Source organism: Chiloscyllium punctatum, chromosome 5, assembly GCF_047496795.1.
Source record: "Chiloscyllium punctatum isolate Juve2018m chromosome 5, sChiPun1.3, whole genome shotgun sequence".
In the NCBI taxonomy this organism is placed as follows: domain Eukaryota; kingdom Metazoa; phylum Chordata; class Chondrichthyes; order Orectolobiformes; family Hemiscylliidae; genus Chiloscyllium; species Chiloscyllium punctatum.
The window spans coordinates 41,598,550-41,621,833 of record NC_092743.1 but is presented as its reverse complement, the minus strand read 5'-3'; the positions used below and the strand labels follow the sequence as shown (position 1 = coordinate 41,621,833).

Genomic DNA, 23,284 nt, shown 5'->3' with positions numbered 1-23,284 from the left:
TGGGATCGATGCCCGCATTCTCCACTTGCTTTTAAAACTGCGAGTGCACCCACTCACTCAGCTGGTCTGCAGCAGACGGAATACCGTTTGCGTACGCCGCCTCCCTGAGAGTGGTCCCGAAAGATCAAAAGCTTCACGCGTGAGCGACAGGCAGGTCCTGCTGTTTCAGGGTGCAGCGTAGGAAGGAAGTCGAGCTGCGCAGTGAAGGGAAACGCCTGCGGCGTTGATGTTTTTTCCCTGCGGGGTGCAAGTCAGCACCTTGAAAGGATCACACCGGTGGTGGGTGAGTCGCCTGAGGTCAGCGGGCACGTCCTGGACGTGTTTGGAGGCAACTTGAACCAGTCGGTAAGCTGCGGCCCAAACCCTAACCTGACATGTACACGAAGCTGCGAGTCAGGTACTGTACCGGCAGAATCTGGCAGTTTCGGATCAGCACTCGAGACGATTTCTTCATGCCAGCACAGGCCGAAGCTGTGGAGATCAGCCAGTGGCTCAGGATCTGCCAGAGTGACAGATTTTCAGGGAGGCAACGGCGTCGCATTAGTGGAGGAGCGCGGCAAAGCATCAGCAAGGGAGAGCCTCTACTGGGCTCTCCTTCGATAGCTCAGCTGGTAGAGCGGAGGACTGTAGTGTGTCGCAAACCTGTCATCCTTAGGTCGCCGGTTCAATTCCGGCTCGAAGTAGCCCCCCACCCTGCTGCTTTTTGCAAACAGTCAGCATCCACCAGCACGCGGGCCACAGCAACACAGATGAGCTGAAAAGGCGACACGTCGGCACACGCCCTTCCCCCTCTGCAACCAGCCAGCCAGCTGTCTCCTTGCTGCGGCTGCAGCTGACGGCCAGCAGGGTGCCTCGTTTTCGACACAAACGCATGAAAGCACTTTGTGCTCACTGCAACCAAATGAAGTCTTCTATCAGTCAGGCGGGGCCCTGCGACGTCACCTCACGCTCGTGGTGGCTGCGCCAAGGCTGAAGTCGTTTCCACCTCCAATCAGCAATCGCCATCGCCTCAGCACTTCTTTCCTCGTCCACGGGGCCTTCCGCCTCGCCTGAGTCCACCAGCTGCCGCTGCCGCTCCTCCGACAAGTTGGTTCTTTCAGCGAGACAGGCATCAGCAATGTTTGGTCTCAGCCGTCCGACGGGTGAGAGGATTTCCTGCACATCCTGGAGCGTGGCTGCTCAGGATCCACTGCGGAAGGAGCGAAAGCGTGGCCGGCTCACCTACCGGGGGATTAGTTCAACTGTTGGAGTGCACGCGTGAGGTAGTGGGATCGATGCCCGCATTCTCCACTTGCTTTTAAAACTGCGAGTGCACCCACTCACTCAGCTGGTCTGCAGCAGACGGAATACCGTTTGCGTACGCCGCCTCCCTGAGAGTGGTCCCGAAAGATCAAAAGCTTCACGCGTGAGCGACAGGCAGGTCCTGCTGTTTCAGGGTGCAGCGTAGGAAGGAAGTCGAGCTGCGCAGTGAAGGGAAACGCCTGCGGCGTTGATGTTTTTTCCCTGCGGGGTGCAAGTCAGCACCTTGAAAGGATCACACCGGTGGTGGGTGAGTCGCCTGAGGTCAGCGGGCACGTCCTGGACGTGTTTGGAGGCAACTTGAACCAGTCGGTAAGCTGCGGCCCAAACCCTAACCTGACATGTACACGAAGCTGCGAGTCAGGTACTGTACCGGCAGAATCTGGCAGTTTCGGATCAGCACTCGAGACGATTTCTTCATGCCAGCACAGGCCGAAGCTGTGGAGATCAGCCAGTGGCTCAGGATCTGCCAGAGTGACAGATTTTCAGGGAGGCAACGGCGTCGCATTAGTGGAGGAGCGCGGCAAAGCATCAGCAAGGGAGAGCCACGGCTGGGCTCTCCTTCGATAGCTCAGCTGGTAGAGCGGAGGACTGTAGTGTGTCGCAAACCTGTCATCCTTAGGTCGCCGGTTCAATTCCGGCTCGAAGTAGCCCCCCACCCTGCTGCTTTTTGCAAACAGTCAGCATCCACCAGCACGCGGGCCACAGCAACACAGATGAGCTGAAAAGGCGACACGTCGGCACACGCCCTTCCCCCTCTGCAACCAGCCAGCCAGCTGTCTCCTTGCTGCGGCTGCAGCTGACGGCCAGCAGGGTGCCTCGTTTTCGACACAAACGCATGAAAGCACTTTGTGCTCACTGCAACCAAATGAAGTCTTCTATCAGTCAGGCGGGGCCCTGCGACGTCACCTCACGCTCGTGGTGGCTGCGCCAAGGCTGAAGTCGTTTCCACCTCCAATCAGCAATCGCCATCGCCTCAGCACTTCTTTCCTCGTCCACGGGGCCTTCCGCCTCGCCTGAGTCCACCAGCTGCCGCTGCCGCTCCTCCGACAAGTTGGTTCTTTCAGCGAGACAGGCATCAGCAATGTTTGGTCTCAGCCGTCCGACGGGTGAGAGGATTTCCTGCACATCCTGGAGCGTGGCTGCTCAGGATCCACTGCGGAAGGAGCGAAAGCGTGGCCGGCTCACCTACCGGGGGATTAGTTCAACTGTTGGAGCGCACGCGTGAGGTAGTGGGATCGATGCCCGCATTCTCCACTTGCTTTTAAAACTGCGAGTGCACCCACTCACTCAGCTGGTCTGCAGCAGACGGAATACCGTTTGCGTACGCTGCCTCCCTGAGAGTGGTCCCGAAAGATCAAAAGCTTCACGCGTGAGCGACAGGCAGGTCCTGCTGTGTCAGGGTGCAGCGTAGGAAGGAAGTCGAGCTGCGCAGTGAAGGGAAACGCCTGCGGCGTTGATGTTTTTTCCCTGCGGGGTGCAAGTCAGCACCTTGAAAGGATCACACCGGTGGTGGGTGAGTCGCCTGAGGTCAGCGGGCACGTCCTGGACGTGTTTGGAGGCAACTTGAACCAGTCGGTAAGCTGCGGCCCAAACCCTAACCTGACATGTACACGAAGCTGCGAGTCAGGTACTGTACCGGCAGAATCTGGCAGTTTCGGATCAGCACTCGAGACGATTTCTTCATGCCAGCACAGGCCGAAGCTGTGGAGATCAGCCAGTGGCTCAGGATCTGCCAGAGTGACAGATTTTCAGGGAGGCAACGGCGTCGCATTAGTGGAGGAGCGCGGCAAAGCATCAGCAAGGGAGAGCCACTACTGGGCTCTCCTTCGATAGCTCAGCTGGTAGAGCGGAGGACTGTAGTGTGTCGCAAACCTGTCATCCTTAGGTCGCCGGTTCAATTCCGGCTCGATGTAGCCCCCCACCCTGCTGCTTTTTGCAAACAGTCAGCATCCACCAGCACGCGGGCCACAGCAACACAGATGAGCTGAAAAGGCGACACGTCGGCACACGCCCTTCCCCCTCTGCAACCAGCCAGCCAGCTGTCTCCTTGCTGCGGCTGCAGCTGACGGCCAGCAGGGTGCCTCGTTTTCGACACAAACGCATGAAAGCACTTTGTGCTCACTGCAACCAAATGAAGTCTTCTATCAGTCAGGCGGGGCCCTGCGACGTCACCTCACGCTCGTGGTGGCTGCGCCAAGGCTGAAGTCGTTTCCACCTCCAATCAGCAATCGCCATCGCCTCAGCACTTCTTTCCTCGTCCACGGGGCCTTCCGCCTCGCCTGAGTCCACCAGCTGCCGCTGCCGCTCCTCCGACAAGTTGGTTCTTTCAGCGAGACAGGCATCAGCACTGTTTGGTCTCAGCCGTCCGACGGGTGAGAGGATTTCCTGCACATCCTGGAGCGTGGCTGCTCAGGATCCACTGCGGAAGGAGCGAAAGCGTGGCCGGCTCACCTACCGGGGGATTAGTTCAACTGTTGGAGCGCACGCGTGAGGTAGTGGGATCGATGCTCGCATTCTCCACTTGCTTTTAAAACTGCGAGTGCACCCACTCACTCAGCTGGTCTGCAGCAGACGGAATACCGTTTGCGTACGCCGCCTCCCTAAGAGTGGTCCCGAAAGATCAAAAGCTTCACGCGTGAGCGACAGGCAGGTCCTGCTGTTTCAGGGTGCAGCGTAGGAAGGAAGTCGAGCTGCGCAGTGAAGGGAAACGCCTGCGGCGTTGATGTTTTTTCCCTGCGGGGTGCAAGTCAGCACCTTGAAAGGATCACACCGGTGGTGGGTGAGTCGCCTGAGGTCAGCGGGCACGTCCTGGACGTGTTTGGAGGCAACTTGAACCAGTCGGTAAGCTGCGGCCCAAACCCTAACCTGACATGTACACGAAGCTGCGAGTCAGGTACTGTACCGGCAGAATCTGGCAGTTTCGGATCAGCACTCGAGACGATTTCTTCATGCCAGCACAGGCCGAAGCTGTGGAGATCAGCCAGTGGCTCAGGATCTGCCAGAGTGACAGATTTTCAGGGAGGCAACGGCGTCGCATTAGTGGAGGAGCGCGGCAAAGCATCAGCAAGGGAGAGCCACTGCTGGGCTCTCCTTCGATAGCTCAGCTGGTAGAGCGGAGGACTGTAGTGTGTCGCAAACCTGTCATCCTTAGGTCGCCGGTTCAATTCCGGCTCGAAGGAGCCCCCCACCCTGCTGCTTTTTGCAAACAGTCAGCATCCACCAGCACGCGGGCCACAGCAACACAGATGAGCTGAAAAGGCGACACGTCGGCACACGCCCTTCCCCCTCTGCAACCAGCCAGCCAGCTGTCTCCTTGCTGCGGCTGCAGCTGACGGCCAGCAGGGTGCCTCGTTTTCGACACAAACGCATGAAAGCACTTTGTGCTCACTGCAACCAAATGAAGTCTTCTATCAGTCAGGCGGGGCCCTGCGACGTCACCTCACGCTCGTGGTGGCTGCGCCAAGGCTGAAGTCGTTTCCACCTCCAATCAGCAATCGCCATCGCCTCAGCACTTCTTTCCTCGTCCACGGGGCCTTCCGCCTCGCCTGAGTCCACCAGCTGCCGCTGCCGCTCCTCCGACAAGTTGGTTCTTTCAGCGAGACAGGCATCAGCACTGTTTGGTCTCAGCCGTCCGACGGGTGAGAGGATTTCCTGCACATCCTGGAGCGTGGCTGCTCAGGATCCACTGCGGAAGGAGCGAAAGCGTGGCCGGCTCACCTACCGGGGGATTAGTTCAACTGTTGGAGCGCACGCGTGAGGTAGTGGGATCGATGCTCGCATTCTCCACTTGCTTTTAAAACTGCGAGTGCACCCACTCACTCAGCTGGTCTGCAGCAGACGGAATACCGTTTGCGTACGCCGCCTCCCTGAGAGTGGTCCCGAAAGATCAAAAGCTTCACGCGTGAGCGACAGGCAGGTCCTGCTGTTTCAGGGTGCAGCGTAGGAAGGAAGTCGAGCTGCGCAGTGAAGGGAAACGCCTGCGGCGTTGATGTTTTTTCCCTGCGGGGTGCAAGTCAGCACCTTGAAAGGATCACACCGGTGGTGGGTGAGTCGCCTGAGGTCAGCGGGCACGTCCTGGACGTGTTTGGAGGCAACTTGAACCAGTCGGTAAGCTGCAGCCCAAACCCTAACCTGACATGTACACGAAACTGCGAGTCAGGTACTGTACCGGCAGAATCTGGCAGTTTCGGATCAGCACTCGAGACGATTTCTTCATGCCAGCACAGGCCGAAGCTGTGGAGATCAGCCAGTGGCTCAGGATCTGCCAGAGTGACAGATTTTCAGGGAGGCAACAGCGTCGCATTAGTGGAGGAGCGCGGCAAAGCATCAGCAAGGGAGAGCCACTGCTGGGCTCTCCTTCGATAGCTCAGCTGGTAGAGCGGAGGACTGTAGTGTGTCGCAAACCTGTCATCCTTAGGTCGCCGGTTCAATTCCGGCTCGAAGGAGCCCCCCACCCTGCTGCTTTTTGCAAACAGTCAGCATCCACCAGCACGCGGGCCACAGCAACACAGATGAGCTGAAAAGGCGACACGTCGGCACACGCCCTTCCCCCTCTGCAACCAGCCAGCCAGCTGTCTCCTTGCTGCGGCTGCAGCTGACGGCCAGCAGGGTGCCTCGTTTTCGACACAAACGCATGAAAGCACTTTGTGCTCACTGCAACCAAATGAAGTCTTCTATCAGTCAGGCGGGGCCCTGCGACGTCACCTCACGCTCGTGGTGGCTGCGCCAAGGCTGAAGTCGTTTCCACCTCCAATCAGCAATCGCCATCGCCTCAGCACTTCTTTCCTCGTCCACGGGGCCTTCCGCCTCGCCTGAGTCCACCAGCTGCCGCTGCCGCTCCTCCGACAAGTTGGTTCTTTCAGCGAGACAGGCATCAGCACTGTTTGGTCTCAGCCGTCCGACGGGTGAGAGGATTTCCTGCACATCCTGGAGCGTGGCTGCTCAGGATCCACTGCGGAAGGAGCGAAAGCGTGGCCGGCTCACCTACCGGGGGATTAGTTCAACTGTTGGAGCGCACGCGTGAGGTAGTGGGATCGATGCTCGCATTCTCCACTTGCTTTTAAAACTGCGAGTGCACCCACTCACTCAGCTGGTCTGCAGCAGACGGAATACCGTTTGCGTACGCCGCCTCCCTGAGAGTGGTCCCGAAAGATCAAAAGCTTCACGCGTGAGCGACAGGCAGGTCCTGCTGTTTCAGGGTGCAGCGTAGGAAGGAAGTCGAGCTGCGCAGTGAAGGGAAACGCCTGCGGCGTTGATGTTTTTTCCCTGCGGGGTGCAAGTCAGCACCTTGAAAGGATCACACCGGTGGTGGGTGAGTCGCCTGAGGTCAGCGGGCACGTCCTGGATGTGTTTGGAGGCAACTTGAACCAGTCGGTAAGCTGCGGCCCAAACCCTAACCTGACATGTACACGAAGCTGCGAGTCAGGTACTGTACCGGCAGAATCTGGCAGTTTCGGATCAGCACTCGAGACGATTTCTTCATGCCAGCACAGGCCGAAGCTGTGGAGATCAGCCAGTGGCTCAGGATCTGCCAGAGTGACAGATTTTCAGGGAGGCAACGGCGTCGCATTAGTGGAGGAGCGCGGCAAAGCATCAGCAAGGGAGAGCCTCTACTGGGCTCTCCTTCGATAGCTCAGCTGGTAGAGCGGAGGACTGTAGTGTGTCGCAAACCTGTCATCCTTAGGTCGCCGGTTCAATTCCGGCTCGATGTAGCCCCCCACCCTGCTGCTTTTTGCAAACAGTCAGCATCCACCAGCACGCGGGCCACAGCAACACAGATGAGCTGAAAAGGCGACACGTCGGCACACGCCCTTCCCCCTCTGCAACCAGCCAGCCAGCTGTCTCCTTGCTGCGGCTGCAGCTGACGGCCAGCAGGGTGCCTCGTTTTCGACACAAACGCATGAAAGCACTTTGTGCTCACTGCAACCAAATGAAGTCTTCTATCAGTCAGGCGGGGCCCTGCGACGTCACCTCACGCTCGTGGTGGCTGCGCCAAGGCTGAAGTCGTTTCCACCTCCAATCAGCAATCGCCATCGCCTCAGCACTTCTTTCCTCGTCCACGGGGCCTTCCGCCTCGCCTGAGTCCACCAGCTGCCGCTGCCGCTCCTCCGACAAGTTGGTTCTTTCAGCGAGACAGGCATCAGCACTGTTTGGTCTCAGCCGTCCGACGGGTGAGAGGATTTCCTGCACATCCTGGAGCGTGGCTGCTCAGGATCCACTGCGGAAGGAGCGAAAGCGTGGCCGGCTCACCTACCGGGGGATTAGTTCAACTGTTGGAGCGCACGCGTGAGGTAGTGGGATCGATGCTCGCATTCTCCACTTGCTTTTAAAACTGCGAGTGCACCCACTCACTCAGCTGGTCTGCAGCAGACGGAATACCGTTTGCGTACGCCGCCTCCCTGAGAGTGGTCCCGAAAGATCAAAAGCTTCACGCGTGAGCGACAGGCAGGTCCTGCTGTTTCAGGGTGCAGCGTAGGAAGGAAGTCGAGCTGCGCAGTGAAGGGAAACGCCTGCGGCGTTGATGTTTTTTCCCTGCGGGGTGCAAGTCAGCACCTTGAAAGGATCACACCGGTGGTGGGTGAGTCGCCTGAGGTCAGCGGGCACGTCCTGGACGTGTTTGGAGGCAACTTGAACCAGTCGGTAAGCTGCGGCCCAAACCCTAACCTGACATGTACACGAAGCTGCGAGTCAGGTACTGTACCGGCAGAATCTGGCAGTTTCGGATCAGCACTCGAGACGATTTCTTCATGCCAGCACAGGCCGAAGCTGTGGAGATCAGCCAGTGGCTCAGGATCTGCCAGAGTGACAGATTTTCAGGGAGGCAACGGCGTCGCATTAGTGGAGGAGCGCGGCAAAGCATCAGCAAGGGAGAGCCACTGCTGGGCTCTCCTTCGATAGCTCAGCTGGTAGAGCGGAGGACTGTAGTGTGTCGCAAACCTGTCATCCTTAGGTCGCCGGTTCAATTCCGGCTCGAAGGAGCCCCCCACCCTGCTGCTTTTTGCAAACAGTCAGCATCCACCAGCACGCGGGCCACAGCAACACAGATGAGCTGAAAAGGCGACACGTCGGCACACGCCCTTCCCCCTCTGCAACCAGCCAGCCAGCTGTCTCCTTGCTGCGGCTGCAGCTGACGGCCAGCAGGGTGCCTCGTTTTCGACACAAACGCATGAAAGCACTTTGTGCTCACTGCAACCAAATGAAGTCTTCTATCAGTCAGGCGGGGCCCTGCGACGTCACCTCACGCTCGTGGTGGCTGCGCCAAGGCTGAAGTCGTTTCCACCTCCAATCAGCAATCGCCATCGCCTCAGCACTTCTTTCCTCGTCCACGGGGCCTTCCGCCTCGCCTGAGTCCACCAGCTGCCGCTGCCGCTCCTCCGACAAGTTGGTTCTTTCAGCGAGACAGGCATCAGCAATGTTTGGTCTCAGCCGTCCGACGGGTGAGAGGATTTCCTGCACATCCTGGAGCGTGGCTGCTCAGGATCCACTGCGGAAGGAGCGAAAGCGTGGCCGGCTCACCTACCGGGGGATTAGTTCAACTGTTGGAGCGCACGCGTGAGGTAGTGGGATCGATGCTCGCATTCTCCACTTGCTTTTAAAACTGCGAGTGCACCCACTCACTCAGCTGGTCTGCAGCAGACGGAATACCGTTTGCGTACGCCGCCTCCCTGAGAGTGGTCCCGAAAGATCAAAAGCTTCACGCGTGAGCGACAGGCAGGTCCTGCTGTTTCAGGGTGCAGCGTAGGAAGGAAGTCGAGCTGCGCAGTGAAGGGAAACGCCTGCGGCGTTGATGTTTTTTCCCTGCGGGGTGCAAGTCAGCACCTTGAAAGGATCACACCGGTGGTGGGTGAGTCGCCTGAGGTCAGCGGGCACGTCCTGGACGTGTTTGGAGGCAACTTGAACCAGTCGGTAAGCTGCGGCCCAAACCCTAACCTGACATGTACACGAAGCTGCGAGTCAGGTACTGTACCGGCAGAATCTGGCAGTTTCGGATCAGCACTCGAGACGATTTCTTCATGCCAGCACAGGCCGAAGCTGTGGAGATCAGCCAGTGGCTCAGGATCTGCCAGAGTGACAGATTTTCAGGGAGGCAACGGCGTCGCATTAGTGGAGGAGCGCGGCAAAGCATCAGCAAGGGAGAGCCACTGCTGGGCTCTCCTTCGATAGCTCAGCTGGTAGAGCGGAGGACTGTAGTGTGTCGCAAACCTGTCATCCTTAGGTCGCCGGTTCAATTCCGGCTCGAAGTAGCCCCCCACCCTGCTGCTTTTTGCAAACAGTCAGCATCCACCAGCACGCGGGCCACAGCAACACAGATGAGCTGAAAAGGCGACACGTCGGCACACGCCCTTCCCCCTCTGCAACCAGCCAGCCAGCTGTCTCCTTGCTGCGGCTGCAGCTGACGGCCAGCAGGGTGCCTCGTTTTCGACACAAACGCATGAAAGCACTTTGTGCTCACTGCAACCAAATGAAGTCTTCTATCAGTCAGGCGGGGCCCTGCGACGTCACCTCACGCTCGTGGTGGCTGCGCCAAGGCTGAAGTCGTTTCCACCTCCAATCAGCAATCGCCATCGCCTCAGCACTTCTTTCCTCGTCCACGGGGCCTTCCGCCTCGCCTGAGTCCACCAGCTGCCGCTGCCGCTCCTCCGACAAGTTGGTTCTTTCAGCGAGACAGGCATCAGCAATGTTTGGTCTCAGCCGTCCGACGGGTGAGAGGATTTCCTGCACATCCTGGAGCGTGGCTGCTCAGGATCCACTGCGGAAGGAGCGAAAGCGTGGCCGGCTCACCTACCGGGGGATTAGTTCAACTGTTGGAGCGCACGCGTGAGGTAGTGGGATCGATGCTCGCATTCTCCACTTGCTTTTAAAACTGCGAGTGCACCCACTCACTCAGCTGGTCTGCAGCAGACGGAATACCGTTTGCGTACGCCGCCTCCCTGAGAGTGGTCCCGAAAGATCAAAAGCTTCACGCGTGAGCGACAGGCAGGTCCTGCTGTTTCAGGGTGCAGCGTAGGAAGGAAGTCGAGCTGCGCAGTGAAGGGAAACGCCTGCGGCGTTGATGTTTTTTCCCTGCGGGGTGCAAGTCAGCACCTTGAAAGGATCACACCGGTGGTGGGTGAGTCGCCTGAGGTCAGCGGGCACGTCCTGGACGTGTTTGGAGGCAACTTGAACCAGTCGGTAAGCTGCAGCCCAAACCCTAACCTGACATGTACACGAAGCTGCGAGTCAGGTACTGTACCGGCAGAATCTGGCAGTTTCGGATCAGCACTCGAGACGATTTCTTCATGCCAGCACAGGCCGAAGCTGTGGAGATCAGCCAGTGGCTCAGGATCTGCCAGAGTGACAGATTTTCAGGGAGGCAACGGCGTCGCATTAGTGGAGGAGCGCGGCAAAGCATCAGCAAGGGAGAGCCACTGCTGGGCTCTCCTTCGATAGCTCAGCTGGTAGAGCGGAGGACTGTAGTGTGTCGCAAACCTGTCATCCTTAGGTCGCCGGTTCAATTCCGGCTCGAAGGAGCCCCCCACCCTGCTGCTTTTTGCAAACAGTCAGCATCCACCAGCACGCGGGCCACAGCAACACAGATGAGCTGAAAAGGCGACACGTCGGCACACGCCCTTCCCCCTCTGCAACCAGCCAGCCAGCTGTCTCCTTGCTGCGGCTGCAGCTGACGGCCAGCAGGGTGCCTCGTTTTCGACACAAACGCATGAAAGCACTTTGTGCTCACTGCAACCAAATGAAGTCTTCTATCAGTCAGGCGGGGCCCTGCGACGTCACCTCACGCTCGTGGTGGCTGCGCCAAGGCTGAAGTCGTTTCCACCTCCAATCAGCAATCGCCATCGCCTCAGCACTTCTTTCCTCGTCCACGGGGCCTTCCGCCTCGCCTGAGTCCACCAGCTGCCGCTGCCGCTCCTCCGACAAGTTGGTTCTTTCAGCGAGACAGGCATCAGCAATGTTTGGTCTCAGCCGTCCGACGGGTGAGAGGATTTCCTGCACATCCTGGAGCGTGGCTGCTCAGGATCCACTGCGGAAGGAGCGAAAGCGTGGCCGGCTCACCTACCGGGGGATTAGTTCAACTGTTGGAGCGCACGCGTGAGGTAGTGGGATCGATGCCCGCATTCTCCACTTGCTTTTAAAACTGCGAGTGCACCCACTCACTCAGCTGGTCTGCAGCAGACGGAATACCGTTTGCGTACGCCGCCTCCCTGAGAGTGGTCCCGAAAGATCAAAAGCTTCACGCGTGAGCGACAGGCAGGTCCTGCTGTTTCAGGGTGCAGCGTAGGAAGGAAGTCGAGCTGCGCAGTGAAGGGAAACGCCTGCGGCGTTGATGTTTTTTCCCTGCGGGGTGCAAGTCAGCACCTTGAAAGGATCACACCGGTGGTGGGTGAGTCGCCTGAGGTCAGCGGGCACGTCCTGGACGTGTTTGGAGGCAACTTGAACCAGTCGGTAAGCTGCGGCCCAAACCCTAACCTGACATGTACACGAAGCTGCGAGTCAGGTACTGTACCGGCAGAATCTGGCAGTTTCGGATCAGCACTCGAGACGATTTCTTCATGCCAGCACAGGCCGAAGCTGTGGAGATCAGCCAGTGGCTCAGGATCTGCCAGAGTGACAGATTTTCAGGGAGGCAACGGCGTCGCATTAGTGGAGGAGCGCGGCAAAGCATCAGCAAGGGAGAGCCTCTACTGGGCTCTCCTTCGATAGCTCAGCTGGTAGAGCGGAGGACTGTAGTGTGTCGCAAACCTGTCATCCTTAGGTCGCCGGTTCAATTCCGGCTCGAAGTAGCCCCCCACCCTGCTGCTTTTTGCAAACAGTCAGCATCCACCAGCACGCGGGCCACAGCAACACAGATGAGCTGAAAAGGCGACACGTCGGCACACGCCCTTCCCCCTCTGCAACCAGCCAGCCAGCTGTCTCCTTGCTGCGGCTGCAGCTGACGGCCAGCAGGGTGCCTCGTTTTCGACACAAACGCATGAAAGCACTTTGTGCTCACTGCAACCAAATGAAGTCTTCTATCAGTCAGGCGGGGCCCTGCGACGTCACCTCACGCTCGTGGTGGCTGCGCCAAGGCTGAAGTCGTTTCCACCTCCAATCAGCAATCGCCATCGCCTCAGCACTTCTTTCCTCGTCCACGGGGCCTTCCGCCTCGCCTGAGTCCACCAGCTGCCGCTGCCGCTCCTCCGACAAGTTGGTTCTTTCAGCGAGACAGGCATCAGCAATGTTTGGTCTCAGCCGTCCGACGGGTGAGAGGATTTCCTGCACATCCTGGAGCGTGGCTGCTCAGGATCCACTGCGGAAGGAGCGAAAGCGTGGCCGGCTCACCTACCGGGGGATTAGTTCAACTGTTGGAGTGCACGCGTGAGGTAGTGGGATCGATGCCCGCATTCTCCACTTGCTTTTAAAACTGCGAGTGCACCCACTCACTCAGCTGGTCTGCAGCAGACGGAATACCGTTTGCGTACGCCGCCTCCCTGAGAGTGGTCCCGAAAGATCAAAAGCTTCACGCGTGAGCGACAGGCAGGTCCTGCTGTTTCAGGGTGCAGCGTAGGAAGGAAGTCGAGCTGCGCAGTGAAGGGAAACGCCTGCGGCGTTGATGTTTTTTCCCTGCGGGGTGCAAGTCAGCACCTTGAAAGGATCACACCGGTGGTGGGTGAGTCGCCTGAGGTCAGCGGGCACGTCCTGGACGTGTTTGGAGGCAACTTGAACCAGTCGGTAAGCTGCGGCCCAAACCCTAACCTGACATGTACACGAAGCTGCGAGTCAGGTACTGTACCGGCAGAATCTGGCAGTTTCGGATCAGCACTCGAGACGATTTCTTCATGCCAGCACAGGCCGAAGCTGTGGAGATCAGCCAGTGGCTCAGGATCTGCCAGAGTGACAGATTTTCAGGGAGGCAACGGCGTCGCATTAGTGGAGGAGCGCGGCAAAGCATCAGCAAGGGAGAGCCACTGCTGGGCTCTCCTTCGATAGCTCAGCTGGTAGAGCGGAGGACTGTAGTGTGTCGCAAACCTGTCATCCTTAGGTCGCCGGTTCAATTCCGGCTCGAAGGAGCCCCCCACCCTGCTGCTTTTTGCAAACAGTCAGCATCCACCAGCACGCGGGCCACAGCAACACAGATGAGCTGAAAAGGCGACACGTCGGCACACGCCCTTCCCCCTCTGCAACCAGCCAGCCAGCTGTCTCCTTGCTGCGGCTGCAGCTGACGGCCAGCAGGGTGCCTCGTTTTCGACACAAACGCATGAAAGCACTTTGTGCTCACTGCAACCAAATGAAGTCTTCTATCAGTCAGGCGGGGCCCTGCGACGTCACCTCACGCTCGTGGTGGCTGCGCCAAGGCTGAAGTCGTTTCCACCTCCAATCAGCAATCGCCATCGCCTCAGCACTTCTTTCCTCGTCCACGGGGCCTTCCGCCTCGCCTGAGTCCACCAGCTGCCGCTGCCGCTCCTCCGACAAGTTGGTTCTTTCAGCGAGACAGGCATCAGCACTGTTTGGTCTCAGCCGTCCGACGGGTGAGAGGATTTCCTGCACATCCTGGAGCGTGGCTGCTCAGGATCCACTGCGGAAGGAGCGAAAGCGTGGCCGGCTCACCTACCGGGGGATTAGTTCAACTGTTGGAGCGCACGCGTGAGGTAGTGGAATCGATGCTCGCATTCTCCACTTGCTTTTAAAACTGCGAGTGCACCCACTCACTCAGCTGGTCTGCAGCAGACGGAATACCGTTTGCGTACGCCGCCTCCCTGAGAGTGGTCCCGAAAGATCAAAAGCTTCACGCGTGAGCGACAGGCAGGTCCTGCTGTTTCAGGGTGCAGCGTAGGAAGGAAGTCGAGCTGCGCAGTGAAGGGAAACGCCTGCGGCGTTGATGTTTTTTCCCTGCGGGGTGCAAGTCAGCACCTTGAAAGGATCACACCGGTGGTGGGTGAGTCGCCTGAGGTCAGCGGGCACGTCCTGGACGTGTTTGGAGGCAACTTGAACCAGTCGGTAAGCTGCGGCCCAAACCCTAACCTGACATGTACACGAAGCTGCGAGTCAGGTACTGTACCGGCAGAATCTGGCAGTTTCGGATCAGCACTCGAGACGATTTCTTCATGCCAGCACAGGCCGAAGCTGTGGAGATCAGCCAGTGGCTCAGGATCTGCCAGAGTGACAGATTTTCAGGGAGGCAACGGCGTCGCATTAGTGGAGGAGCGCGGCAAAGCATCAGCAAGGGAGAGCCACTGCTGGGCTCTCCTTCGATAGCTCAGCTGGTAGAGCGGAGGACTGTAGTGTGTCGCAAACCTGTCATCCTTAGGTCGCCGGTTCAATTCCGGCTCGAAGGAGCCCCCCACCCTGCTGCTTTTTGCAAACAGTCAGCATCCACCAGCACGCGGGCCACAGCAACACAGATGAGCTGAAAAGGCGACACGTCGGCACACGCCCTTCCCCCTCTGCAACCAGCCAGCCAGCTGTCTCCTTGCTGCGGCTGCAGCTGACGGCCAGCAGGGTGCCTCGTTTTCGACACAAACGCATGAAAGCACTTTGTGCTCACTGCAACCAAATGAAGTCTTCTATCAGTCAGGCGGGGCCCTGCGACGTCACCTCACGCTCGTGGTGGCTGCGCCAAGGCTGAAGTCGTTTCCACCTCCAATCAGCAATCGCCATCGCCTCAGCACTTCTTTCCTCGTCCACGGGGCCTTCCGCCTCGCCTGAGTCCACCAGCTGCCGCTGCCGCTCCTCCGACAAGTTGGTTCTTTCAGCGAGACAGGCATCAGCAATGTTTGGTCTCAGCCGTCCGACGGGTGAGAGGATTTCCTGCACATCCTGGAGCGTGGCTGCTCAGGATCCACTGCGGAAGGAGCGAAAGCGTGGCCGGCTCACCTACCGGGGGATTAGTTCAACTGTTGGAGCGCACGCGTGAGGTAGTGGGATCGATGCTCGCATTCTCCACTTGCTTTTAAAACTGCGAGTGCACCCACTCACTCAGCTGGTCTGCAGCAGACGGAATACCGTTTGCGTACGCCGCCTCCCTGAGAGTGGTCCCGAAAGATCAAAAGCTTCACGCGTGAGCGACAGGCAGGTCCTGCTGTTTCAGGGTGCAGCGTAGGAAGGAAGTCGAGCTGCGCAGTGAAGGGAAACGCCTGCGGCGTTGATGTTTTTTCCCTGCGGGGTGCAAGTCAGCACCTTGAAAGGATCACACCGGTGGTGGGTGAGTCGCCTGAGGTCAGCGGGCACGTCCTGGACGTGTTTGGAGGCAACTTGAACCAGTCGGTAAGCTGCGGCCCAAACCCTAACCTGACATGTACACGAAGCTGCGAGTCAGGTACTGTACCGGCAGAATCTGGCAGTTTCGGATCAGCACTCGAGACGATTTCTTCATGCCAGCACAGGCCGAAGCTGTGGAGATCAGCCAGTGGCTCAGGATCTGCCAGAGTGACAGATTTTCAGGGAGGCAACGGCGTCGCATTAGTGGAGGAGCGCGGCAAAGCATCAGCAAGGGAGAGCCACTGCTGGGCTCTCCTTCGATAGCTCAGCTGGTAGAGCGGAGGACTGTAGTGTGTCGCAAACCTGTCATCCTTAGGTCGCCGGTTCAATTCCGGCTCGAAGTAGCCCCCCACCCTGCTGCTTTTTGCAAACAGTCAGCATCCACCAGCACGCGGGCCACAGCAACACAGATGAGCTGAAAAGGCGACACGTCGGCACACGCCCTTCCCCCTCTGCAACCAGCCAGCCAGCTGTCTCCTTGCTGCGGCTGCAGCTGACGGCCAGCAGGGTGCCTCGTTTTCGACACAAACGCATGAAAGCACTTTGTGCTCACTGCAACCAAATGAAGTCTTCTATCAGTCAGGCGGGGCCCTGCGACGTCACCTCACGCTCGTGGTGGCTGCGCCAAGGCTGAAGTCGTTTCCACCTCCAATCAGCAATCGCCATCGCCTCAGCACTTCTTTCCTCGTCCACGGGGCCTTCCGCCTCGCCTGAGTCCACCAGCTGCCGCTGCCGCTCCTCCGACAAGTTGGTTCTTTCAGCGAGACAGGCATCAGCAATGTTTGGTCTCAGCCGTCCGACGGGTGAGAGGATTTCCTGCACATCCTGGAGCGTGGCTGCTCAGGATCCACTGCGGAAGGAGCGAAAGCGTGGCCGGCTCACCTACCGGGGGATTAGTTCAACTGTTGGAGCGCACGCGTGAGGTAGTGGGATCGATGCTCGCATTCTCCACTTGCTTTTAAAACTGCGAGTGCACCCACTCACTCAGCTGGTCTGCAGCAGACGGAATACCGTTTGCGTACGCCGCCTCCCTGAGAGTGGTCCCGAAAGATCAAAAGCTTCACGCGTGAGCGACAGGCAGGTCCTGCTGTTTCAGGGTGCAGCGTAGGAAGGAAGTCGAGCTGCGCAGTGAAGGGAAACGCCTGCGGCGTTGATGTTTTTTCCCTGCGGGGTGCAAGTCAGCACCTTGAAAGGATCACACCGGTGGTGGGTGAGTCGCCTGAGGTCAGCGGGCACGTCCTGGACGTGTTTGGAGGCAACTTGAACCAGTCGGTAAGCTGCAGCCCAAACCCTAACCTGACATGTACACGAAACTGCGAGTCAGGTACTGTACCGGCAGAATCTGGCAGTTTCGGATCAGCACTCGAGACGATTTCTTCATGCCAGCACAGGCCGAAGCTGTGGAGATCAGCCAGTGGCTCAGGATCTGCCAGAGTGACAGATTTTCAGGGAGGCAACGGCGTCGCATTAGTGGAGGAGCGCGGCAAAGCATCAGCAAGGGAGAGCCACTGCTGGGCTCTCCTTCGATAGCTCAGCTGGTAGAGCGGAGGACTGTAGTGTGTCGCAAACCTGTCATCCTTAGGTCGCCGGTTCAATTCCGGCTCGAAGGAGCCCCCCACCCTGCTGCTTTTTGCAAACAGTCAGCATCCACCAGCACGCGGGCCACAGCAACACAGATGAGCTGAAAAGGCGACACGTCGGCACACGCCCTTCCCCCTCTGCAACCAGCCAGCCAGCTGTCTCCTTGCTGCGGCTGCAGCTGACGGCCAGCAGGGTGCCTCGTTTTCGACACAAACGCATGAAAGCACTTTGTGCTCACTGCAACCAAATGAAGTCTTCTATCAGTCAGGCGGGGCCCTGCGACGTCACCTCACGCTCGTGGTGGCTGCGCCAAGGCTGAAGTCGTTTCCACCTCCAATCAGCAATCGCCATCGCCTCAGCACTTCTTTCCTCGTCCACGGGGCCTTCCGCCTCGCCTGAGTCCACCAGCTGCCGCTGCCGCTCCTCCGACAAGTTGGTTCTTTCAGCGAGACAGGCATCAGCACTGTTTGGTCTCAGCCGTCCGACGGGTGAGAGGATTTCCTGCACATCCTGGAGCGTGGCTGCTCAGGATCCACTGCGGAAGGAGCGAAAGCGTGGCCGGCTCACCTACCGGGGGATTAGTTCAACTGTTGGAGCGCACGCGTGAGGTAGTGGGATCGATGCTCGCATTCTCCACTTGCTTTTAAAACTGCGAGTGCACCCACTCACTCAGCTGGTCTGCAGCAGACGGAATACCGTTTGCGTACGCCGCCTCCCTGAGAGTGGTCCCGAAAGATCAAAAGCTTCACGCGTGAGCGACAGGCAGGTCCTGCTGTTTCAGGGTGCAGCGTAGGAAGGAAGTCGAGCTGCGCAGTGAAGGGAAACGCCTGCGGCGTTGATGTTTTTTCCCTGCGGGGTGCAAGTCAGCACCTTGAAAGGATCACACCGGTGGTGGGTGAGTCGCCTGAGGTCAGCGGGCACGTCCTGGACGTGTTTGGAGGCAACTTGAACCAGTCGGTAAGCTGCGGCCCAAACCCTAACCTGACATGTACACGAAGCTGCGAGTCAGGTACTGTACCGGCAGAATCTGGCAGTTTCGGATCAGCACTCGAGACGATTTCTTCATGCCAGCACAGGCCGAAGCTGTGGAGATCAGCCAGTGGCTCAGGATCTGCCAGAGTGACAGATTTTCAGGGAGGCAACGGCGTCGCATTAGTGGAGGAGCGCGGCAAAGCATCAGCAAGGGAGAGCCTCTACTGGGCTCTCCTTCGATAGCTCAGCTGGTAGAGCGGAGGACTGTAGTGTGTCGCAAACCTGTCATCCTTAGGTCGCCGGTTCAATTCCGGCTCGATGTAGCCCCCCACCCTGCTGCTTTTTGCAAACAGTCAGCATCCACCAGCACGCGGGCCACAGCAACACAGATGAGCTGAAAAGGCGACACGTCGGCACACGCCCTTCCCCCTCTGCAACCAGCCAGCCAGCTGTCTCCTTGCTGCGGCTGCAGCTGACGGCCAGCAGGGTGCCTCGTTTTCGACACAAACGCATGAAAGCACTTTGTGCTCACTGCAACCAAATGAAGTCTTCTATCAGTCAGGCGGGGCCCTGCGACGTCACCTCACGCTCGTGGTGGCTGCGCCAAGGCTGAAGTCGTTTCCACCTCCAATCAGCAATCGCCATCGCCTCAGCACTTCTTTCCTCGTCCACGGGGCCTTCCGCCTCGCCTGAGTCCACCAGCTGCCGCTGCCGCTCCTCCGACAAGTTGGTTCTTTCAGCGAGACAGGCATCAGCACTGTTTGGTCTCAGCCGTCCGACGGGTGAGAGGATTTCCTGCACATCCTGGAGCGTGGCTGCTCAGGATCCACTGCGGAAGGAGCGAAAGCGTGGCCGGCTCACCTACCGGGGGATTAGTTCAACTGTTGGAGCGCACGCGTGAGGTAGTGGGATCGATGCTCGCATTCTCCACTTGCTTTTAAAACTGCGAGTGCACCCACTCACTCAGCTGGTCTGCAGCAGACGGAATACCGTTTGCGTACGCCGCCTCCCTGAGAGTGGTCCCGAAAGATCAAAAGCTTCACGCGTGAGCGACAGGCAGGTCCTGCTGTTTCAGGGTGCAGCGTAGGAAGGAAGTCGAGCTGCGCAGTGAAGGGAAACGCCTGCGGCGTTGATGTTTTTTCCCTGCGGGGTGCAAGTCAGCACCTTGAAAGGATCACACCGGTGGTGGGTGAGTCGCCTGAGGTCAGCGGGCACGTCCTGGACGTGTTTGGAGGCAACTTGAACCAGTCGGTAAGCTGCGGCCCAAACCCTAACCTGACATGTACACGAAGCTGCGAGTCAGGTACTGTACCGGCAGAATCTGGCAGTTTCGGATCAGCACTCGAGACGATTTCTTCATGCCAGCACAGGCCGAAGCTGTGGAGATCAGCCAGTGGCTCAGGATCTGCCAGAGTGACAGATTTTCAGGGAGGCAACGGCGTCGCATTAGTGGAGGAGCGCGGCAAAGCATCAGCAAGGGAGAGCCACTGCTGGGCTCTCCTTCGATAGCTCAGCTGGTAGAGCGGAGGACTGTAGTGTGTCGCAAACCTGTCATCCTTAGGTCGCCGGTTCAATTCCGGCTCGAAGGAGCCCCCCACCCTGCTGCTTTTTGCAAACAGTCAGCATCCACCAGCACGCGGGCCACAGCAACACAGATGAGCTGAAAAGGCGACACGTCGGCACACGCCCTTCCCCCTCTGCAACCAGCCAGCCAGCTGTCTCCTTGCTGCGGCTGCAGCTGACGGCCAGCAGGGTGCCTCGTTTTCGACACAAACGCATGAAAGCACTTTGTGCTCACTGCAACCAAATGAAGTCTTCTATCAGTCAGGCGGGGCCCTGCGACGTCACCTCACGCTCGTGGTGGCTGCGCCAAGGCTGAAGTCGTTTCCACCTCCAATCAGCAATCGCCATCGCCTCAGCACTTCTTTCCTCGTCCACGGGGCCTTCCGCCTCGCCTGAGTCCACCAGCTGCCGCTGCCGCTCCTCCGACAAGTTGGTTCTTTCAGCGAGACAGGCATCAGCAATGTTTGGTCTCAGCCGTCCGACGGGTGAGAGGATTTCCTGCACATCCTGGAGCGTGGCTGCTCAGGATCCACTGCGGAAGGAGCGAAAGCGTGGCCGGCTCACCTACCGGGGGATTAGTTCAACTGTTGGAGCGCACGCGTGAGGTAGTGGGATCGATGCTCGCATTCTCCACTTGCTTTTAAAACTGCGAGTGCACCCACTCACTCAGCTGGTCTGCAGCAGACGGAATACCGTTTGCGTACGCCGCCTCCCTGAGAGTGGTCCCGAAAGATCAAAAGCTTCACGCGTGAGCGACAGGCAGGTCCTGCTGTTTCAGGGTGCAGCGTAGGAAGGAAGTCGAGCTGCGCAGTGAAGGGAAACGCCTGCGGCGTTGATGTTTTTTCCCTGCGGGGTGCAAGTCAGCACCTTGAAAGGATCACACCGGTGGTGGGTGAGTCGCCTGAGGTCAGCGGGCACGTCCTGGACGTGTTTGGAGGCAACTTGAACCAGTCGGTAAGCTGCGGCCCAAACCCTAACCTGACATGTACACGAAGCTGCGAGTCAGGTACTGTACCGGCAGAATCTGGCAGTTTCGGATCAGCACTCGAGACGATTTCTTCATGCCAGCACAGGCCGAAGCTGTGGAGATCAGCCAGTGGCTCAGGATCTGCCAGAGTGACAGATTTTCAGGGAGGCAACGGCGTCGCATTAGTGGAGGAGCGCGGCAAAGCATCAGCAAGGGAGAGCCACTGCTGGGCTCTCCTTCGATAGCTCAGCTGGTAGAGCGGAGGACTGTAGTGTGTCGCAAACCTGTCATCCTTAGGTCGCCGGTTCAATTCCGGCTCGAAGTAGCCCCCCACCCTGCTGCTTTTTGCAAACAGTCAGCATCCACCAGCACGCGGGCCACAGCAACACAGATGAGCTGAAAAGGCGACACGTCGGCACACGCCCTTCCCCCTCTGCAACCAGCCAGCCAGCTGTCTCCTTGCTGCGGCTGCAGCTGACGGCCAGCAGGGTGCCTCGTTTTCGACACAAACGCATGAAAGCACTTTGTGCTCACTGCAACCAAATGAAGTCTTCTATCAGTCAGGCGGGGCCCTGCGACGTCACCTCACGCTCGTGGTGGCTGCGCCAAGGCTGAAGTCGTTTCCACCTCCAATCAGCAATCGCCATCGCCTCAGCACTTCTTTCCTCGTCCACGGGGCCTTCCGCCTCGCCTGAGTCCACCAGCTGCCGCTGCCGCTCCTCCGACAAGTTGGTTCTTTCAGCGAGACAGGCATCAGCAATGTTTGGTCTCAGCCGTCCGACGGGTGAGAGGATTTCCTGCACATCCTGGAGCGTGGCTGCTCAGGATCCACTGCGGAAGGAGCGAAAGCGTGGCCGGCTCACCTACCGGGGGATTAGTTCAACTGTTGGAGCGCACGCGTGAGGTAGTGGGATCGATGCTCGCATTCTCCACTTGCTTTTAAAACTGCGAGTGCACCCACTCACTCAGCTGGTCTGCAGCAGACGGAATACCGTTTGCGTACGCCGCCTCCCTGAGAGTGGTCCCGAAAGATCAAAAGCTTCACGCGTGAGCGACAGGCAGGTCCTGCTGTTTCAGGGTGCAGCGTAGGAAGGAAGTCGAGCTGCGCAGTGAAGGGAAACGCCTGCGGCGTTGATGTTTTTTCCCTGCGGGGTGCAAGTCAGCACCTTGAAAGGATCACACCGGTGGTGGGTGAGTCGCCTGAGGTCAGCGGGCACGTCCTGGACGTGTTTGGAGGCAACTTGAACCAGTCGGTAAGCTGCGGCCCAAACCCTAACCTGACATGTACACGAAGCTGCGAGTCAGGTACTGTACCGGCAGAATCTGGCAGTTTCGGATCAGCACTCGAGACGATTTCTTCATGCCAGCACAGGCCGAAGCTGTGGAGATCAGCCAGTGGCTCAGGATCTGCCAGAGTGACAGATTTTCAGGGAGGCAACGGCGTCGCATTAGTGGAGGAGCGCGGCAAAGCATCAGCAAGGGAGAGCCTCTACTGGGCTCTCCTTCGATAGCTCAGCTGGTAGAGCGGAGGACTGTAGTGTGTCGCAAACCTGTCATCCTTAGGTCGCCGGTTCAATTCCGGCTCGAAGTAGCCCCCCACCCTGCTGCTTTTTGCAAACAGTCAGCATCCACCAGCACGCGGGCCACAGCAACACAGATGAGCTGAAAAGGCGACACGTCGGCACACGCCCTTCCCCCTCTGCAACCAGCCAGCCAGCTGTCTCCTTGCTGCGGCTGCAGCTGACGGCCAGCAGGGTGCCTCGTTTTCGACACAAACGCATGAAAGCACTTTGTGCTCACTGCAACCAAATGAAGTCTTCTATCAGTCAGGCGGGGCCCTGCGACGTCACCTCACGCTCGTGGTGGCTGCGCCAAGGCTGAAGTCGTTTCCACCTCCAATCAGCAATCGCCATCGCCTCAGCACTTCTTTCCTCGTCCACGGGGCCTTCCGCCTCGCCTGAGTCCACCAGCTGCCGCTGCCGCTCCTCCGACAAGTTGGTTCTTTCAGCGAGACAGGCATCAGCACTGTTTGGTCTCAGCCGTCCGACGGGTGAGAGGATTTCCTGCACATCCTGGAGCGTGGCTGCTCAGGATCCACTGCGGAAGGAGCGAAAGCGTGGCCGGCTCACCTACCGGGGGATTAGTTCAACTGTTGGAGCGCACGCGTGAGGTAGTGGGATCGATGCTCGCATTCTCCACTTGCTTTTAAAACTGCGAGTGCACCCACTCACTCAGCTGGTCTGCAGCAGACGGAATACCGTTTGCGTACGCCGCCTCCCTGAGAGTGGTCCCGAAAGATCAAAAGCTTCACGCGTGAGCGACAGGCAGGTCCTGCTGTTTCAGGGTGCAGCGTAGGAAGGAAGTCGAGCTGCGCAGTGAAGGGAAACGCCTGCGGCGTTGATGTTTTTTCCCTGCGGGGTGCAAGTCAGCACCTTGAAAGGATCACACCGGTGGTGGGTGAGTCGCCTGAGGTCAGCGGGCACGTCCTGGACGTGTTTGGAGGCAACTTGAACCAGTCGGTAAGCTGCGGCCCAAACCCTAACCTGACATGTACACGAAGCTGCGAGTCAGGTACTGTACCGGCAGAATCTGGCAGTTTCGGATCAGCACTCGAGACGATTTCTTCATGCCAGCACAGGCCGAAGCTGTGGAGATCAGCCAGTGGCTCAG

At 58.6% G+C, this 23,284-nt stretch overlaps 18 non-coding genes across 18 annotated transcripts; all 18 read left to right on the top strand.

The window, feature by feature from the left end:
- The first annotated feature begins 593 nt into the window (after positions 1-593).
- On the top strand, positions 594-683 carry trnay-gua (transfer RNA tyrosine (anticodon GUA)). Its single transcript is given in 2 exon segments — positions 594-630; positions 648-683. It is a non-coding gene; the product is annotated as a tRNA-Tyr (tRNA).
- A 1,176-nt stretch (positions 684-1,859) lies between these two features.
- On the top strand, positions 1,860-1,949 carry trnay-gua (transfer RNA tyrosine (anticodon GUA)). Its single transcript is given in 2 exon segments — positions 1,860-1,896; positions 1,914-1,949. It is a non-coding gene; the product is annotated as a tRNA-Tyr (tRNA).
- A 1,176-nt stretch (positions 1,950-3,125) lies between these two features.
- trnay-gua (transfer RNA tyrosine (anticodon GUA)) lies at positions 3,126-3,215 on the top strand. The gene is given in 2 exon segments: positions 3,126-3,162; positions 3,180-3,215. It is a non-coding gene; the product is annotated as a tRNA-Tyr (tRNA).
- A 1,176-nt stretch (positions 3,216-4,391) lies between these two features.
- On the top strand, positions 4,392-4,481 carry trnay-gua (transfer RNA tyrosine (anticodon GUA)). Its single transcript is given in 2 exon segments — positions 4,392-4,428; positions 4,446-4,481. It is a non-coding gene; the product is annotated as a tRNA-Tyr (tRNA).
- A 1,176-nt stretch (positions 4,482-5,657) lies between these two features.
- On the top strand, positions 5,658-5,747 carry trnay-gua (transfer RNA tyrosine (anticodon GUA)). The gene is given in 2 exon segments: positions 5,658-5,694; positions 5,712-5,747. It is a non-coding gene; the product is annotated as a tRNA-Tyr (tRNA).
- A 1,176-nt stretch (positions 5,748-6,923) lies between these two features.
- On the top strand, positions 6,924-7,013 carry trnay-gua (transfer RNA tyrosine (anticodon GUA)). Its single transcript is given in 2 exon segments — positions 6,924-6,960; positions 6,978-7,013. It is a non-coding gene; the product is annotated as a tRNA-Tyr (tRNA).
- Positions 7,014-8,189: 1,176 nt separating this feature from the next.
- Positions 8,190-8,279, top strand: trnay-gua (transfer RNA tyrosine (anticodon GUA)). Its single transcript is given in 2 exon segments — positions 8,190-8,226; positions 8,244-8,279. It is a non-coding gene; the product is annotated as a tRNA-Tyr (tRNA).
- A 1,176-nt stretch (positions 8,280-9,455) lies between these two features.
- On the top strand, positions 9,456-9,545 carry trnay-gua (transfer RNA tyrosine (anticodon GUA)). The gene is given in 2 exon segments: positions 9,456-9,492; positions 9,510-9,545. It is a non-coding gene; the product is annotated as a tRNA-Tyr (tRNA).
- Positions 9,546-10,721: 1,176 nt separating this feature from the next.
- trnay-gua (transfer RNA tyrosine (anticodon GUA)) lies at positions 10,722-10,811 on the top strand. Its single transcript is given in 2 exon segments — positions 10,722-10,758; positions 10,776-10,811. It is a non-coding gene; the product is annotated as a tRNA-Tyr (tRNA).
- A 1,176-nt stretch (positions 10,812-11,987) lies between these two features.
- On the top strand, positions 11,988-12,077 carry trnay-gua (transfer RNA tyrosine (anticodon GUA)). Its single transcript is given in 2 exon segments — positions 11,988-12,024; positions 12,042-12,077. It is a non-coding gene; the product is annotated as a tRNA-Tyr (tRNA).
- Positions 12,078-13,253: 1,176 nt separating this feature from the next.
- trnay-gua (transfer RNA tyrosine (anticodon GUA)) lies at positions 13,254-13,343 on the top strand. Its single transcript is given in 2 exon segments — positions 13,254-13,290; positions 13,308-13,343. It is a non-coding gene; the product is annotated as a tRNA-Tyr (tRNA).
- Positions 13,344-14,519: 1,176 nt separating this feature from the next.
- Positions 14,520-14,609, top strand: trnay-gua (transfer RNA tyrosine (anticodon GUA)). The gene is given in 2 exon segments: positions 14,520-14,556; positions 14,574-14,609. It is a non-coding gene; the product is annotated as a tRNA-Tyr (tRNA).
- Positions 14,610-15,785: 1,176 nt separating this feature from the next.
- On the top strand, positions 15,786-15,875 carry trnay-gua (transfer RNA tyrosine (anticodon GUA)). Its single transcript is given in 2 exon segments — positions 15,786-15,822; positions 15,840-15,875. It is a non-coding gene; the product is annotated as a tRNA-Tyr (tRNA).
- Positions 15,876-17,051: 1,176 nt separating this feature from the next.
- trnay-gua (transfer RNA tyrosine (anticodon GUA)) lies at positions 17,052-17,141 on the top strand. The gene is given in 2 exon segments: positions 17,052-17,088; positions 17,106-17,141. It is a non-coding gene; the product is annotated as a tRNA-Tyr (tRNA).
- A 1,176-nt stretch (positions 17,142-18,317) lies between these two features.
- trnay-gua (transfer RNA tyrosine (anticodon GUA)) lies at positions 18,318-18,407 on the top strand. The gene is given in 2 exon segments: positions 18,318-18,354; positions 18,372-18,407. It is a non-coding gene; the product is annotated as a tRNA-Tyr (tRNA).
- Positions 18,408-19,583: 1,176 nt separating this feature from the next.
- Positions 19,584-19,673, top strand: trnay-gua (transfer RNA tyrosine (anticodon GUA)). Its single transcript is given in 2 exon segments — positions 19,584-19,620; positions 19,638-19,673. It is a non-coding gene; the product is annotated as a tRNA-Tyr (tRNA).
- A 1,176-nt stretch (positions 19,674-20,849) lies between these two features.
- Positions 20,850-20,939, top strand: trnay-gua (transfer RNA tyrosine (anticodon GUA)). The gene is given in 2 exon segments: positions 20,850-20,886; positions 20,904-20,939. It is a non-coding gene; the product is annotated as a tRNA-Tyr (tRNA).
- Positions 20,940-22,115: 1,176 nt separating this feature from the next.
- trnay-gua (transfer RNA tyrosine (anticodon GUA)) lies at positions 22,116-22,205 on the top strand. Its single transcript is given in 2 exon segments — positions 22,116-22,152; positions 22,170-22,205. It is a non-coding gene; the product is annotated as a tRNA-Tyr (tRNA).
- Positions 22,206-23,284: the final 1,079 nt, after the last annotated feature.